We start from the raw sequence: 18700 nt of genomic DNA, 5'->3' as shown, positions 1-18700 counted from the left end.
TTGACTGGAGATAAATCTGAGGATGTAAATTGCTACTGTTGGTTGTCATTTCTTCCTGCTACCTATGGTGTTCCTTAGATTGAAGTGGCTTTTAGAAGCCTTCACTGAAATAGTAGAACAACTTCATCCAGAGATCTGTGTTCTGGACTTACAATTGAAGATGTCAACTCAATTTGTTGGAATAGGGAGCATTCAACATAGCAATTTTTATTAACCTGAATGTATTTGCTGTGAATAAAAGTACACACAAGGAGGTTAAGGTCATTATTACCAATGATAAAAGCTTCCTGAGAAAGAACATATTTGAGAGGATGGTCTAGGAAGCCAAGAAATACAATAAATATGAGAAGCAGAGAAATAAGATATCTTTCAAGAATTCATTTGAATATTATGCTTTCAACATGAAGACTACAGTGGAGAATGAGACACTCTATGGAAAAACTGGTCATGCAGAGAAACAGAAGATTTTTTACAAGTATAGTAGAACAAAACAATTGGCTCACTAAGTCTGCTGTTATCAATAAAAGAAAGAATCGAGGATCTGCAAACCCATCATTATGGTATGCCAGGAGGAATGATTGGTGGTTTACCAGGTGGTGGAACAGTCTCATCCAGAGGTCCTTTTCCTTGACACACCTTTAAAGAAGTCAATTTAATTTACCGAAGAGAGAGCATTCCACACAGTAGCTATTGTTTATCTATTGTTTTGATTTTGATTTTTTTCATTATCAAGTGTTTTATTTTTTCCTTCTCCCTTCCTCCATTCTTTACTGGTGGAGCTGGGTTGGGACAGGAAAGAAAAACAAAATACTTGTAACAAATATGCATAGTTGGGCAAAACAAATTCCCATATTGGTCATGTCCAAAAATGATTCCACACAGCTGTTCAAAAATTGAAGGACCCACATTTGTAGCCAAAGATGGGCACAGTAGCAATTTAAAAATCACATTTACATGGCTGTGCAGATTCTGGGCAATTCTAAATACTTGAATACATGCAGAAGGAGAGAAATGAACAACTTGGTGCTTTGTTAGTACCGGAAGTGAGTGGAAATAAAATTTTTGTCTTACCGAATAAAAATCAATTTAAAATTGGTACCATACGACATTACAAAAAGATATCAGGTATTAGATTCCTAGTTTTTCTACCACAAAAAGAAATGATTAAAATACAGAAGGCTTATGAGCATGCATTAGCAAATACTTAAAAACACAGACCTGTCATATCTATTTTTCCTAAATGTAAAGAAACTTTGGATGACAATTGAACAGATCTTTATTTTTACCTTGAATCTGTTCTTCCTGAGCAATTAAAAAAATCCAGATGTTTTCTCAATTCAGGGTATAGTTTGGGTTTTCTTAGTCCTTAAGCTGCCCCATCCTCTTGGTATTTTTGTCTGGTAATGAAATGTCTTCTCTTCCCAGAAGTGGTGTAGCTGAAGAAAGTATATCCCACTAGTCAGCCAATATTGACTAGGAACTCCCAAACTTTTAATCTCATGAGGTAAACACAAAGGCTGGGAATGTATACCTCTCAGAATTGTTGTTTGGTCCCTTGTTTTCAGAAAAAGAAACAAAATAGAAATATCAGGGACATGAGGTTCCATCTTAGGCTCTTCTATAGGAGCATTAAGTTATTTGATAGTATGAACTATCATGGCCATTGGCCAGGACTGGGAGGGATAGAAGAGTAATCCATCCCTCTGCCTAGGTGGGAAATTCAAGGGCTAGATACATTCTAAACAGAAAGGATCCAAGGGAGGTAGGAAAGGAAGAAAAATAGAGAAAGAGGGAGAGAGATAGAGATAGAGATAGACAGAGACATTAGAAAGAGAGTGATGTTAGAGGCAGAGACAAAAAGAGAGATGGACAATACAGACATATAGCTAGTTCAAACTTTTCTTCTCAGTTCCTCTTAAGGTTCTCCAGTATCTTAGTCACAATCCAGGCATAGGAATCAAGGAACCAATTAGAATTACTGTGTGATTTGCGTCCTTTGACAAAGAACTGAAGTACTTGTCCTGTTCCTCACCCAGTGCCAGAATATACAGTTTCAAGGTATAGTGCACATTTCACCTGTGATATATTTATATAGAATTTTAAAGTTAGGCAGCTACATGGTACAGTGGATAATGCTGGCCCTGGAGCCAGAAAGACATTTTCCTGAGTTCAAATCTGCCCTCATATTATTAGTGGTATGATCCTGGGCAAATTACTTTGTTTGCTTCAGTTTCCTCATCATTAAAAACAATCTAGAGAAGGAAATGGCAAACCCCTCCAGTATCTTTGCCAAGAAAACTCCAAATGGGATCAAAAAGTATGAGATAATACAATGGAGAAATGACTAAACCACAGTTCAAGTTAGTAAGAAGCATATAGCTACTTCTCTCTGTTCCCAGAATTGCCCTTTTTCTAAAAGTGCCTTTTCTATCTAAGGCAAGTAGGGGACACCTCTCTGCTTTTTGGGAGGCCCAGAGATTTGGGGAGAGGGATTCATGCCTTTTCTGAATCCTCTCTTTTTATCTCTGACTTCTGGTTGCTTTGGCATCCTTCAAGCCTCAGTTGGTCACACTTTCTGCAAGAAACCTTTGCCAGTCCTTAATCTTAATGCTTTCTCTCTGAGATTATCTCCAATTTATCTTTTATGTGACTTGTTTGTATATTGTCTTTCCCACTAGACTGTGAGCTTCTTAAGGTCAGTGACTGACTTTTTTTCTTCCTTTCATTATATCCCCAGCACTTAGCACAGTGTCTGGTATACAGTAGACATTTAATAAGAGCTTATTGACTTGACTTGATATCCACATTGAACATCTGATTCAGGGCCAAGTAGGTTTTTCAGTGTTCTAGCCATTACCTCATCATGATTCCTATTGTTGACCTGACCCACTTCTTGATCCATGGGCCAATAGAGTTTTTAATTTAGAGTCAAAGGTCCTGAATTTGCATACTTCCGTCTGTTATTTACTACCTGTTTGCTTTTGGGCAAGTTGCTTAACCTTTCCATTCATTAATTTCTCTTCTGTGAGAAAGAAGGGGTTGGAGTAAATGTCCTCTTATGTTCTTTCTATTTCTAAATCTATCATAGGAGGACCTCTAAAAAGGATCTGGAAGAGAGGGGTACAGAAGAAAGGTGTCGTTCATCCTTTCTGATTTAGGGAGCAAAAGGTAGAAGGCTGACAATTTAGGTAGCAAGATGGAGGAGATTGATGCTGGACTTGTGGTTAGGTTTGAATCCTTCTTCAAACACTATCTAGTTGCATAATCCTGGGCAAGTTGTTCAGTTACTTTATCTGTAGAATGAATCACATCACATCAACACACAACACACAACATCACATACCTCACTGGGAATTATGAGAATCAAAGAAGATCATACTCTAGCATATATATGTGTATATATAAATATATATAACCACTTAGTATGGGACACTCTCATTTTTGTTGGAGATTAATGCCCAGTCCTGTGTGATCAGTGGTATGGAATTGGGAAGAGCAAGAGAGTTTGGGCAGCTAAGTGTGCCCCAGAGTGCTGGTCCTGGAATCAGGAAGACTTGAGTTGAAATGTGTCTTCAGACACTTATTAGCTGTGTGATCTTGGGGAAGTCCCTTAATTCTGTTTGCCTCAGTTTCTTCACCTGTAAAATGAGCTGGAGAAGCAAATGGCAAACCAGTTCAGTATCTTTGCCAAGAAAATCTCAAATCAGGCCACAAAAAGTCAGACACAACTGAAGCGGATGAGCAATAACTATGACAGAGAGTTTCAGTACTCATGCAGCCTTCTGCAAGCTTACAATTGCTTTGAGAGTTTATGGCTTCCAGCTTCAGAAGGAAGATGGAAAAAGCCAACTCCACTCCAGGTTGCTGTAGAAAAAAAATAAAAACTCTAGGAAGATATGATAGGAGTTAGCAGAATTCATGATGTCATTATCCCTAGCATGCCATACCAAAGACTTCAGGGAGTTTCCCCTTGGGTGAGATCTGGGACCCTCTCTTGATTGAGCTGAGTTACCTCGATTCCAATGGGAGTGCTCTTTTACATTCTGTATATATTCTCCTATGTATAATTTCTGATTTCTATTTTGCTACTGATTTGGATAAATGGGTTTTCTTGGCTAAGTGCTATTTGTATTCATTGTGTCACTGGTATTTGGTAGAAACAAGCTTTGGATATAAAATTTGGGGTTCTTTCCTCCCCCTCCAATAATGAGCAACCTTGGGGGGCAGCTGTGTAGCTCAGTGGATTGAGAGCCAGGCCTAGAGATGGGAGGTCCTAGGTTCAAATCTGGCTTCAGATGCTTCCCAGCTGTGTGACCCTGGGCAAGTCATTTGACCCCCATTGCCTAGCCCTTACCACTCTTCTGCCTTGGAGCCAATACACAGTATTGATTCCAAGATGGAAGGAAAGGGTTTAGAAAAAATAATGAGCAAACTTGATCAAATTTAGCTTAACCCAATCATATCTCAGAGATCAACAATATTTAAGAGAAAAGAGATATATACTTCAAGCCCAGTATTCTCTTTCTGAAGAGAGCAGAGTGACCTTTAGCCCCAACATCCAGTTTCCCTTCCTGGCAGGCACAAAAGTCCCTCTTGCAGAAAGGTTGGGGGCTGTAGGAGGTGATGGGGAGAAGAGGCTAGAAATGCCTATCCTGTTTCCCTTTGTACTACACAATGACATCCACCCCCAACCCCTGCTACATGTAGGGGTCCCACATGAGTCACATTACACACAATTACATGCTATTACATAATATGTATTCATAAAGTGCTTTAACCCTCTGAAAACTTTAAAACTAAACATATTGAGGAAGCCTAATACAGTTGCACTAGGTACAGATCAAAATAGGGTGTCAGGGGGCCCTTCTGTTGCTGCTTCTGAAGGCCAGTGAAATGAGTCTGAGGGAAGTTCTTAACATCTGTTGGCCTGGGAGGGTGTAGAAGCAAAAGAGTGACAGCTTTCTCTCTGTGGTGTCAAGACAGACAGAAAAAGAGAAAGACTGAACTGGGCAAACTTGGATGGTTTGGTCCCTGTAGAAAGATTTTTTTTACTCATTTGCAAAAAGGAGTAATTTTCTAGTTTTTAAATGTGTTTCTGTCACAATATAAAAGCAATAATTTCTACCTACCCTTCATGCAATTAGTTAAAAACAAAAACCAAAATTGTTATTTAACTGGTTGATCCAGGAGGGGAAAAGGTTGTGGAAAGGGAGAAATGGCACTTCTTGCCACTTTGAGAAATATACTTTTGGAGTCATGCTGTCTTGGCATTCCTTTTTTTTCCCTTTGAAACTTGGCTTATTACCTAGTGTATAGGCTGTGTGCCAGACTAACAGATGGGTTGGGATGTGGACAGCCAAGAGAAAATGATTGAACATCAGATGTGTTTCTTGAGGGCCATGAATCTCATCCAGGAATGTTAAAATGTCTCCTTGCCTTGAATGATGGCTCTAGTTAAGGGGACATTCTACTACTTATATTCAAAATCAGATTAAATCTGATTTCCTATAAATGGAAACTTAACATTTAACCTTAAGAAGTTTTGTGTTTTCTTTATGTAATGAAACTGAAGAAATATTCATGAAGGGGACTTCCATTTCTCTTTCAATTCCTTATTCTCTCTTTGGGGTACAAACCCAGCAGTGCTATGGCTAGATCAAAGGTCAAGCATTTTTTTTAAAACCCTCCCCCAAATTGCCTTCCAGAATGGTCGGATCAATACTAATAGTCTTTAATACCAAAATAGTTTCCTATTTGTCTTAGTTTCCTCATGTGTAAAATGAGCTGAAGAAGGAATTGGCAATTCATTTCATTATATTTGTCAAGAAAATCCCAAATTGAGTTGCAAAGAGTTGGACACAACTAAAAGGTGACTCAACAATAACATGCACAGAGAAGCATGTGGGTACAATTCCCATGTGACTAAGGTATGTGGGAGAAGGGACAAGTCACAGATCTGATGCTTTGTGGTTACAGGCTTGCTGATGTCATCACAGTGAGCCCCTAATCTTGGTCTTACCATTTGTGTTGTCTTACTGCTTCACTTCTTAGCTTTGGCTACCACTACCTCCAACTACATTCATAGAAATCCCAATTTAGGGGACTTCTAGGCACTTTTGGAAAGAATTGGAGCCTATACCCTAGGAGTAGTAATGAAGAATCTGAGACTCCTCTAGAACTGGCTGGCTTGCCTTTAGAGAGGCGCAATTTTCTTGTTCAGTTATTTCCATTGTGTTTGACTTTTTGTGATTACTTTTAGGGTTTTCTTGGCAAAGATACTAAAATGATTCATCATTTCATTCTTGAGCTCATTTTACAGATGAGGAAACTGAAGCAAATTGGGTTAAGTGACTTGTCCAAGGTCACAATCAGTAAGTGTCTGAAGTCACATTTGAACTCAAGTCTTCCTGATGCCATGCCTGGTGCTCCATCCACTGTACCACTTAGCCACTTAGGCACAAAGGAAATGACTAATCCTCCCCTCAGAATTAAAAGTTTCTTTTATAGGTCACCCACCTTCATCCCATGACCAAAGTCCTTTGCTCATCTCAGATTTGCTAAGGAATTCTCCCCATACTTCTTCATGGGATAATGAAATATAAATACTTTTTAATATTTCTTTTAGGTTAGGGGATAGGGCTAGATTTGTGTGTTCATTAGTATAGGGAACTCTTGGTCAAGAAAACTCTAGCAATGCCTGTCTCCCCTATAACTTATAGTCTTAGAAAGTCCCCTAGAACACTAATAAATTGAGTGACTTGCCTAAAATTATGAAGCCAGCAAGAGTCAATGGTAATTCTTGAACTCATGCCTTCCTGGACTGTTCTCCATTCTAAGCTATGTTTCATCCACATTGTTCAGAAACAGACTTAAAAGCACTAATGGTGCAAAACGCATTTTCTTTGTTATTTTGCTTTTGTCGTTTTTGTTAGTCCTTTGTACCACCCCCTTGTCCTCCAAGAGGATCAGTGATATTAAGGGGTGATGTCTTGACTTTTGCATGAATTGCATTTAACTGTTCAGAGTTGCACAAAGTCATCAGCCTCACTCTCTCTTCCAGAGTTGTCCAAGTCCAGAGTCCAGCGTAAATAGAGAAGTTAGGATGATGAGAGCCCAGGATGCACTAGATGACCTTGGCATCTTCAGTGTCTGAACAAGCTCCACAGAGCCTGTTTGTGCAGCCTTCCTGACCTTCCTCACTGGCCTATTTCACCAGGGGAAATCTTCACATGCTTTGTGCAGACACCTGTCTAAGTCTCTGATGGGTTTGTAGACCATTGGTTATCTTCAACCTGGTTTAGCCCATCTGCCGAAATGGGTTTTCTAGGGTGAGAGTTGAGGACCAGGACACCAAAGGTGGATGAGCAGGCTTGAAAAGAGGTGGTACTTCTTGAAAACCATACAGGACTGAATAACAACAATGAAATAGTTGTTGTGTGTTTGTTTTTGGTAAATGCAACTACTCAGTCTAAAAGACATAAATCCTTACAACTATAGCTCTGTTGCCATCTTCTTATATCTTTCCTTTTCATCAAGGGATTGGGGGATTTAGTGATCAGATTATTTGATCAACTTCCATCCTACTACATAAATTTAAAAGGAATAAATAAGTCAACCCTCAAACAGGTCTTCCTCAGACACACACACACACACACACACACACACACACACACACACACACACACACGCCAGAGTTTACTATTGCTTAAATGTTTAATTCTTGCCAGTGGTCATGATCTTACACCGAGGTCAACAAGTCTAACAGAAAGGGAGATAACTCATACAAAGGTGACTGCAGTGGCTGTAAGGGGGACTTTCTGATTTTTTCAGATTAACTTTGGATTACTGGGACACCTAAAAAAATTAGAACTATTTAAACCTGCATTTCAGAGAAAAAACAAACAAACCTGAGTTAACTTTCAGAGGTGTCAATACCCTGGAAAATTTGTCCTACAGGATGTCCCAGTCTTCCTACTTACAAGCATATTGACTAAATGTACTGATGAAGAAAGCTTTTAACAAGAACAGGAAGACAATAATCCATGACATGTGCAGTGAGTACAGTTTAGTGCTCACCTAATAGGTCCCCAAAGTCAGTTTCTAAGGAAAGGCATCTTTCATTCAAGTGGTCTCCTGTCAGTTCTACCATCTGTTGGGAAGAATGCTTCTCTAGTGTCCATGGTCCTCTTTGCCTCTTCCTTGACTTGCTTTGATGGTAAGAGTGCTCTCATGTAGTCAGTTTGCTTCTTCCTCGCTCTTGAACCATTCACAAACCCACTGTCGGCAGAATTGCTCCCATGTCAGCAGTGGTCATTGCATGAAGTTTACTTACTAACCCCTCTTCTACTCAATCTGTGGCTCTCAGATCTCTTACTCAGAGCATTAAAAGGAGACAGCCTAGGAGCACTGCTTCTGACATGGCTGGCAGTCATTCCTCCTCCAATGCAGTTTCTACTAAGCTAAGAAAAGGGGATTTAATGGATTTTATTGGCTACAATAGGACATAAAACAGACAGGATGTCTATTGTGCTATTTTTCACAGATAATTGTATCCTTCTTTAGAGTTAGAGTTAGCACCCTAGGGTCTAGCAGCCATTGTCACTAATTCTATACTTATGGCAATCTATGCAGTCCTGGTGTTTTCCCAAATTTTTAAGAGTTCCTTCCCTAGGAGACTACTCTGTGAATGTAACTTTAATGAAACAACTAGACTGATATTCAAAATTAAAAAAAAACATTTAAGCTACCTATCTTTACTGTTCATTTTGTCTACAGGCATTTTGTGAAAGATTTTATTGAATCGCTAAAATGTAATTATATTATACCCACCATGTTCTCTATTCTGTCAAGCTTACACTATGTCAAAAGAGAAAAAGAGGTTGAAATGGATGAACTGATCTTGATAGAGGATGTTGGCTTTTAAGAAAGCATAAATTGATACCAGAAATTCTTGAGCATTATTAGTTTATACCAGTGGAGGGAGTATTCACACTGATGAAAACCAAGGTCCAAAAGAAATATCAGCAAATATGTTCATTGAGCAAACATGAATGAAGTACCTACTATGTGCAATATACTCTGATTAGAGTTGTGTCTTGATTTTAGCAATACATTAGACAAAGCTTCTCTTTATAGTTTTGTGGGCAAGGGTAAATGTGGGTGGCAGGAGAACACAATTTAATAGGTTAAGAATTCAAGCACCCTTCTAATCCAGTTAAATTCCTCTATTCCTGTAGTTTTCTCATTCTGGAAGATCTCTTGACCTCATCTTCTGATTGGTTGTTTCCTCCCCAAGCTCCCATTTTTAGGAATGGTCCTCAAGTCAGCCATGCTCACTCTTTCATTCTTCTGACCCTCTGCTCTACATTCTTCCCCAACATCTACTTTGCAGCTTTCTTTCATGTGTTGCTTTACTCAGTTAGAACATAACCTCCAGGGCAGCTAGGAGGCACAGTGGATAGAACTCCAGGTCTGGAGTCAGGAGGACCCAGATTCAAATCTAAACTGATAGACTTTCTAGCTATGTGACCCCTGGGCAAGTCACTTAACCCCATTTGCCTAGCCCTTGTCCTATCTTAGAGTTGTTACTATCAGAAAGTAAGGGTTTAGAAAAAAAAAGGAATGTAAACTTCTTGAAGGTAGGAAGACTGAGGCTGTCAATTTTGCTTCTATTGATGTCCATAATGCTTAATTAATTATTAACTACTTAATAAATGCTGTTCACTTAATAGCTCACTAAACACAGGACCAAAGAATGTTAATGCGTCGATGTGACTTAGAGGGAAATATGTTAATAGCATGTGGTAGAGCTCTGAATTTAATCTTTTTCTGTTTAATTTTTTTGATGACAGAGCTAAACATATATATGACTTCCCCATTAAATCTGTAAATGCCAAAAAGCTGTAAGAGATTGATAATATGTTGAAATGACAGAACTGTGGTTCAGAAGCTATCAGCAAAAAAGTCTAAATTCCTTCACCTGTCATTTAAGCTCTCTCACTAATCTCTAAATCTGTCATGAGAGAGGTATGATCAGAAAAGTAGTCAGGTCCGGAGATGAGTTACTGTTGGATAGCACGCATGCCCCATTGCTATTTATTCAAAGTCAAAAGATACACCCCAGGAACCCGGTAAAATATTTGCAGTGAGATAATGGACAAGAATGAAACAGTTAGGGCATTTGGATAGGTTACAATCTGCATCGCTGGGGCTTCCACATGAATGAGATCATGGATTCATCAAACTCATTCTATACACTAAACTATTCACTTATCACTCTTCCCAGTTTCTCACTCTTGATTTACTGTTCCCTCTGCCCATGATGGCCTTCTTTACCTTTCTGCACTTCCAGTGTTGACTCATCTCTTAAAATCCAGCTCGATTGCCATATTTTCATGGGAGCTTTTTTGATCACCTATCTTAACCAAAAGTGGTCTCTCTTTCCTTGAAACTATTAGAACTTTATATTTGTTCCCCATCCTCAAACCTCACCTGAAAAAAGAGACTTAAATGAGCCACAACATCTGCCTTCAGATAGAAGAAGGGCTGTCCCTGAAAGGAGTTTAGATTTATTTTGTGTAACCTCGAGATTAGGGTTGGGTTTGGGGTTCAAGTGGTAAGAAGGCACTGCCGATTTGGGGCTCAATATAAAGAACATTCTAATAGAATAATTAATGAAATGGGATAACTTTTAAGGTAGTAAAACCTCTATTGCTCAGAAGGATATTATAGAAAAGTTTCTTATATTACATAGGAGGTTGGACTAATCTAGAAATGACTGAGTTTTAAAATTTTATTGTAAAAAATGCTTTTTTTGTAGCCTGGTAAAATTATGGACCCATTTTCAGGATATTTTTTAATACATAAAATGAAATACATAGGATTACAAAGGAGATCAATTATATTAACATGCAGTTTAAAAAAAAAAAGCTTATGGACTCCAGGTTAAGATCCCTTGCAAGAAAGCAACAGTTAGATGACAGAAAGCATAAAGTCCAGGGCTTGGAGTCATGGAGACTTGGGTTCAGATCCTGATTTAGACTGTGCCATTGTCAAAAAGTCACTGCACTTCTAATAGGGATAACAATAGCATCCACTGAACCAAATTGTTGAGGAACAAATGAGACAATACGTGAAATATTTTGCAAGCCTTAAAAGGTTATATTCATGGTGATTATTATAAAAATCTATTTTCCATGCTAATTTTTCTTTCTTTGGAGGTGTAGAAGGCAGACCCTATGATTTCATCCCTATAGGGAATTCTTGGTGAATAGTCCCCCTCCACCAATGTGGAGCTTCATTAGCTTTGTAGTTTAGTTTCAGAGAATTGTTTGGGGCCCCAAGACATTAAGTCACTTTTCCAGGGTTGTATGGCCATTATATGTCAGAGGCTATATTTGAACCCAGGTCTTCCTGGCTCTGAGGTATTCATCACATACTACCACAGCCTCCTACTCTTCTGCAAATTCTCTAAGCAAATACATTTTTTTTAAACCCTTACCTTCTGTCTTGGAGTCAATACTGTGTATTGGTTCCAAGGCAGAAGAGTGGTAAGGGCTAGGCAATGGGGGTCAAATGACTTGCCCAGGGTCACACAACTGGGAAGTGAGCAAATACATTTCTAAAAATGGCCAGAGCCAATGGTATATGCCACTGTTCCTTTTCAATCAAGCACAGTAAGGAATGTTACACACAAAAGACTATCTTTGGAGAAAGGAATCCAAATACCTTAAACAGTTCAGAGGGCTGGAAAAAAAACATTAAATGCCTCTTTGAGAGGAGGCTGTTAAAAAAAAGGGCTATCAAAGGAAATTTATTGTGTGTTCTTGTGCATGGTGCCAGACGTATTTTATATGCTTCTTTAGGAGATGCTTTTTGATTGTTTTTAGAGGCAGTGCACTTCATTTGCTCTAAGGGAATTCTACTGAAGGAAACACCTGACAGAAGGTATGCTATATTTGAAAAATGTAAATCTTAGCATGTGGAAAGTCTTATGTTGCCTATGGCTAATGGAGGATGAACAGAGATACAGTCCTTTTTAGCACATTGAACACCTTCTTGTAGTGATACAGTAAATGAATTGGTGGGTCCTAGACAAAATATATGGGGCCCCCTGGGCATGCATTTTCTTGGTGCAAAGCATAGGGAACAGGAAGAAGAGGGAAGCCATGGAGATGAATGTTGGTGCAAATGCCAATGATGGTAGCAGAGACTTGGCTTATGCCCTGTTACTTTTATTCCAGTGGATAAAATGGTCTTAGTTCATTATTCATCATTACTTTTTTCTTATAACCACTCTTTCCTGATTTTACCTTTGTTTTGGGGGTTACAGTTGCCCAAAGAGCCTGTATTATTTTTAGAATTTGCTGTCAACTTTATACATCTTGAATCTACACCCAGGAATTTGGGAAAATTTCTACACTGGCGGGCACAGAAGATGAACACTAACTTCCTGGTTGCCTGTATACTAGCTGAGTTTACAATCGATTTAATTAAGTACCATTGCATAATGTGAATCTGTACCTACTTATACTGCCTACTTTCTCATTCAAGAGCTTATGGATAAGTACTTTCTAGAGTCAAAACCCAATTTGGATAGAGTCTTAGAATATATAGCAAGATTCCACTCTGAATTCAGCTTCCCCAGTCTATTCTATTAACCTACTAGCCTCATTCTCTTCTCCCTATCAATGTTGCATATCCTCTTTTGGAGATAGTGGTGGAGAAGGTGAAATTTATAATTAGGAACCTTGAAGAAAAAATACTTTGCTGGGAAAAGAAACAGGAGTCAGATCCCCACAAGAAATAAGGTCTAACTGGTGATGTGGGAGCAAGAGTGTGCTGATAAATGTTTAACAACTAGCTCTATGAAAAAACACACACACACATATACCATAATTTTTTTTTATCAAAGGCTTGCATCTATTGAGATAACCATATGATTTCTGTTGGTTTTGTTATTGATATAGTCACTTATGCTGATGGCTTTCCTATTATTGAACCATCCCAGCATTCTTGAAATCAATCCCACATGGCCATAGCATATGATCCTTATGCCATATTGCTATAATCGCCATAGCTGTAGTAACTAAGATATTTAATTATGAAGTAAAATTTCCAAGGTCTCACAACTTAAAAGAGGAGTGGGGATATATTCTGAGTATCCTTCCTCTCTTCCCACTTCCATACCCTATATATAAGTCAGACACGTTTTCTCTTCCTACTTTATTTTTGTCCATATTTTACCATTAATCCTTCATAGGCTTTCTAGACAACATGGTAGAGACTTTACCCTAGGACTTTCAAAATGTCATGAGTACAAGGATAGCATTTATGTAGTACTTCTCTTATCCCTTGTTCTTTTCCCATGACTGTCCCACCTCTTTTCCTAATCATACCTTTCCTTAATGATGTCTTTTATATCAGTTATTATCAACAAGTTACAGTTGAGAAGCTGTAGCCTATTTACAACTTACCATGTCTTCTCCATTGTACTTTGGGTCATTTGTAATTTTTATTCTTTAGTGATCATAGTGTTGCATGATTGGCAGTGCAGGGTTTGACTCTGGGTTGAAACCCAAAGCCTAACCTAACTTAAAATAAAGCCTAGCAAGTTGGCACACACTCACAGACAGCAGGGATAATTAGATCTGCTCCAAACTGTTCTTCAGCTGATCAGGAGCCACAAGGAAGGATTGAAGGGTTGTCCTTTGTTCCCCCCAAAGAGTTGATAGGACAAGCTCCTAGAAACATCTCTTCCTCCCTCTGCTTTGGGTAGGACCACGATCTCAGTGCCAGTCCAAGATCATGATCCAGGATTATGTGACAGTTGCCTATCTGTTAACCCTTCTTTCTCTCCCCCTGGTTTCTAGAATACTTTCTTTAAAGTTCTTTGGCATGTGCCAGTGCCAGTTTCTGAAAGCCAACTTTCCATCTTATGCTTCTCTCTCTAATTTCCCTATTACAGCAGGTATATAGCACTGGTGGGAGAATACTTCTATAATAACATTTTTTAAAATGACAGAACAATTTTGGAATCATTGAAAGTACAATTTATTTGGTGATTTAGTAATTTATTTATTAAGTGCAATTCAACCAGCTCTTCTCCTCCTATTCAATTCTGGATCTAGTTGATTGCCCAACAAGAACATTAACTAATACATTTTAGTTTTTCTGTATTATATTTGTAGCTTTCTCCTTACCTGTTTAGAGGCCATTGGATTAGGTGGAGAAGACTCAATTTCAATGAGTTTTTATTGGGTATGCTTCATCCCTGGCCAAGAGCCTATGGTATGTTTCTATAAGTCCTATATTCCTATAAGTCAGAGTTTAGAAATCCAAATCCTATTTTAAACCTGAGATTCTGTGATAAATGGCTAGAAATAATCCTTTGAATAATAACTTCTGCAATATTGCTAAGAATTGAAATCAAGATCACACTATTTGTTCTTTAGTCCTCCCAAATCTCTCATTTTTCCCCAAGATATTTCAAAGATCACACCAACATAGCCTGTAATGAGGATTCTTCTTTTATTTTTATTCTTCTTGACAGTGATATGCATCTTTAGTGAGCAAAAGTCTCTGTTTCAGGCATTACTTGGTTTTAATAATTGGAAGATTGGTGAATAATGTTATCTCTGTTTTATCTATCAAGAAATCTTGTTAACTTATATTTCTTGGTCAATTTTGTGACAGTGAAGCTATAGTCTTTTTTAGATAATTGCTAGTTTGTTTCATAGGACCAATGAGAATATATTTGATATGTGTCTTTACTTTTATCCATCACTAATTTTCCTGAGTCAAATGTTTGTTATATTGAATTGTAGCTGTTCCAATCAGACATTCTCAGTAATTTTTATTATACCATATTCTAATTTGGTATCAGTGTTTGACTTCAGTTGTAACTAGTTGATGGTCTGGTTGTCCATGAATTGCTGATCTGAAATTACTCCCATACTCATAATTAGTATTTCTTATTTATTAAGATATAACCATTTTAATGCTTTATGATATTGTTTGGTTCTTGCCATATCTAAGTGCTTTTTGTATCTCTCCTTGAAGAAAATGTTTAGGCAGATTTGAGGCATTGGACTAATCTTTGGCCTCTTTCATTTCTTATTTCTGAAACACATTTTCCAGCATATACTTCACCATTATTCTTTGTGTCCAACTGTAAGTGAGATATCAATATATGTATTGAATTTCTTTGGAAAGTTTTGTCAAGTTCTTCAAAGATTCATCTTTTTCTTCACCCTCTGAAACAGATGATAGCATGTAAGCTGCAATTGTTTTATTGTGGTGATGGTGGTGGTGGCGGTAGTGGTGTCCATGCCTGTGTGTGTTCATCATGAGCTAAAGTAACCAAGAATCTCAGGAAATGAGATTTCTTGTTACTTTTGGATTCATTGCAAAATCAATTCTACAGATTCTTTTATTTGCCTACCTAAAGCAAGTCTGTTAGCTGGTCTGCCATAAGCTCCAACTCATTTAGGTCTTTTGGCTTGAAAGTGAGAATGTCAATGTTGATGTAGTTACGACATCTCTATGAATGTGGGAGAGCTGATAGTAGTTGGGCAAAGATTTCATTGTTTCAGCTGGAAGGAGAGGTCATTTAGTCCATCTCGCATTTTGAGTATTGACAATTAAATAAATTTTCATAGATGATTTAAAAATGGTGATTGTTAGTACTTTGTGTTTCCTTTTCTGACATTTAATCATCAGTCCGGAAGTGGAAGAGGCTAAACAGCACTGAAGACCATTATATATAAATTTTTATTTTATTTTATTTTTTTGTTCACTGTGCTTCCATGATTAAATAATTTATTACCTCAGGGATGAGGTTTTCTGAACATGGCTTGGCCTGACTTTCAATGGCTGACCCATCAGATTTAGAACTTTTCAAAGTTAGGAAAACCTCCCATAACATGCCCTCCATTGGCTTAACCTTTGAGAATCTGCTGTTTTTTCCATTTTATGGTGAGGCACCTCAATAGAATCTTGCGGAGATCTTAGCATATAAAAAATGAAAGATTCCAAATCATTTGGAGAAACTGAGTTTGAAGACACCCCAAATTCTCCAAGTTTTCACATTAGCATATCACAGTGATTTTAGAAATGAGGAGAAAATAAAAGGTATCACAAGAGCTATAATTCCCATTACAGATTTATTTCTTTACTGGTATCATTTAATCTACTACTCTGGGAAAGTATTATAAAGAACATGTAATTCCCATAAAGCTCTACAATGAATCAAAAACACTACTTGAATGTAAATTTTACTATTTTGAAGGCTATTTCTTGCCTTACTCAAAAAAAAAAAGTACAACACAAAAGCTATGCCAATCTAAGATCTCAGTTATTTAAATGATAGAGTTCACAGTGAGTTCAGCCCAAATTGGCCTTAAATGAAGTGAAATTGATAGCAGATGAAAGCTCAACAGGTCTCAGAATAATTATATACTTGTTATTATGTTCTCACTAATTGGAGCACCAGCTGAAGGAACCTTTGCTTCTAGAACTGCTACTTGTGTAACTGACCGGCATGCACATCTGTTCTACAGGAATCTGCATATTTGCTCATTTGCCAAAAATGCAAAGCAGATTCCTGAATTAGTTTCACAGTTCAGTTAATCACTTCCAAGCTGAAAAATCAACTGAATACATTATAACTCTCTTCCCCCCTTCACACATATCCAAATACACAAAAGGGCAGGCACATACACTGAGAAAACATCATTTAAAAGAATATTGGATGGAATCTTAGATGCTGCAAAGATAATTTCCTCTTGTTGATCTATGTATATTCTTCCTATTAATGCTAATATAAGGTAAGTGCTCACACCCAAGAAGAGACCTTACAAAAATAAATTCTTTAGAAGTTCCTAATTGTCAGATTTAGAGCAAAACTGCTATTTTCTGGAGGAAGAACTGCACACCCATATTTCATTCACTATGGCAATGTGCACATTAATAGATAAGTATTTGCTTCAGGGCTTTGAAAGTTGTGTGCTAACAGGACTGAAGTTTAACCTTCATTAGTCCCAGCAGTATTCCTTCCAAAATAACGTGTTATATTCCTCTAATACCATGCTCATTTTATTTTTTTCAGAGTTCTTGAATTATAATAATCCTCTCATCCCTCAGATTCAGTGGAAAGCAACTTAGTATTTATATTGTACTTTTCAAACCCAGTTTATCTTCAAACACACTACAAAATAGAACTAATACAGTCTAAGTAGTAGCAACTCCCCTGCACCCCCATGGAGACAGACTGTATCATAAAAGGAAGGCTTCAATTCCTTCTTCAAAACACAACTTGGGCTCATGTCTCAGTGCCAGTCTTAATATGTTTCTAATCCATTATGAGTTAGGGAAAACCAATGAACAATTGCTGCAATTACAATTCAATACTTACATTGTAAATTGGTAACCCTACAATATTGAGTTCTAGAAGAAAACCCCCAGGTTTTTTTCCTTTCCTTTCCTTTCCTTTCCTTTCCTTTCCTTTCCTTTCCTTTCCTTTCCTTTCCTTTCCTTTCCTTTCCTTTCCTTTCCTTTCCTTTCCTTTCCTTTCCTTTCCTTTCCTTTCCTTTCCTTTCCTTTCCTTTCCTTTCCTTTCCTTTCCTTTCCTTTCCTTTCCTTTCCTTTCCTTTCCTTTCCTTTCCTTTCCTTTCCTTTCCTTTCCTTTCCTTTCCTTTCCTTTCCTTTCCTTTCCTTTCCTTTCCTTTCCTTTCCTTTTTCCTTTCCCATTACTTTCTGTCTTAGAATCAATACTGCATATGACTCTAAAGCAGAAAAGTGGTAAGGACTAGGCAATTGGAGTATCCTTAGTATTTTCAATGAACCTGTGGTATAAGATTTATAGGGGGACAGAGATAAGAAGCATTTCATATGAGAAGTAATGGAAGGACTGCCATATGAATTTGAAGGGGTGGGTGGCCACGTTGATGGAATAATGGCTCCACTAAAATATCAAAGATTTAAAGTATGGAAAAATATTTCTAGATACTATTTTTTATCTTTTTGTGGAATATAGTTCTGTAAATGCTACCTTAGGGTTATTTTTCTAACCATCAGTTATGATTATCCTGAAGATGTAGATGCTAAAGGTACAGAAGATAGGATCAAATAGACATCATTTAAAGTGTAAATCCTTGGTATACAAGATAGCATCCTTATAACTTACCTTTTCTCCTTGAATGCAATTTTAAAAATTGTGCTCTGGTTAATCAAGGTTTTACCATGATCCCCAAATGATACCCAGAGTTCATCCTCTTTTGGCTACCTCAAAAAGAAGCAGAGCAATTGGTAATAATAATAGATGGCTTCCACATAAACTCTGCTGGAAGTACATTGACAAAGACATACCACATAAATGTTTTGAGATTTGAAGATTTTTTTGGTCAAAATGGAGAGTTTTGTGCAGCAGATTTATTGTGGAAATGGAGGAGTGTGTGACAGCAATTTAGGAAAATGTCATTGCTTCCAAAAATAAAAGAAGGGTTTCAGTGCCTGAGACCAGTCATCTCTATCAACTGCCATGTTGTGGACCTGGGGACTTTCTTCTTCCTCAGCTGAGTTCACCTATAATCAACTGGAAGAGAGGTCAGAACCACTTGCTAGTGGTTCAGTCTTAGGTCTTTTCCTTCTCTGGGAAGGAAACTCTGGGTATCATTTGGTACCTAATCTTTATTTTTTCATT

This window comes from Monodelphis domestica, chromosome 3, assembly GCF_027887165.1.
Source record: "Monodelphis domestica isolate mMonDom1 chromosome 3, mMonDom1.pri, whole genome shotgun sequence".
NCBI lineage: Eukaryota > Metazoa > Chordata > Mammalia > Didelphimorphia > Didelphidae > Monodelphis > Monodelphis domestica.
The sequence above is the reverse complement of the archived record's forward strand: the minus strand, read 5'-3'. Positions refer to the sequence as shown.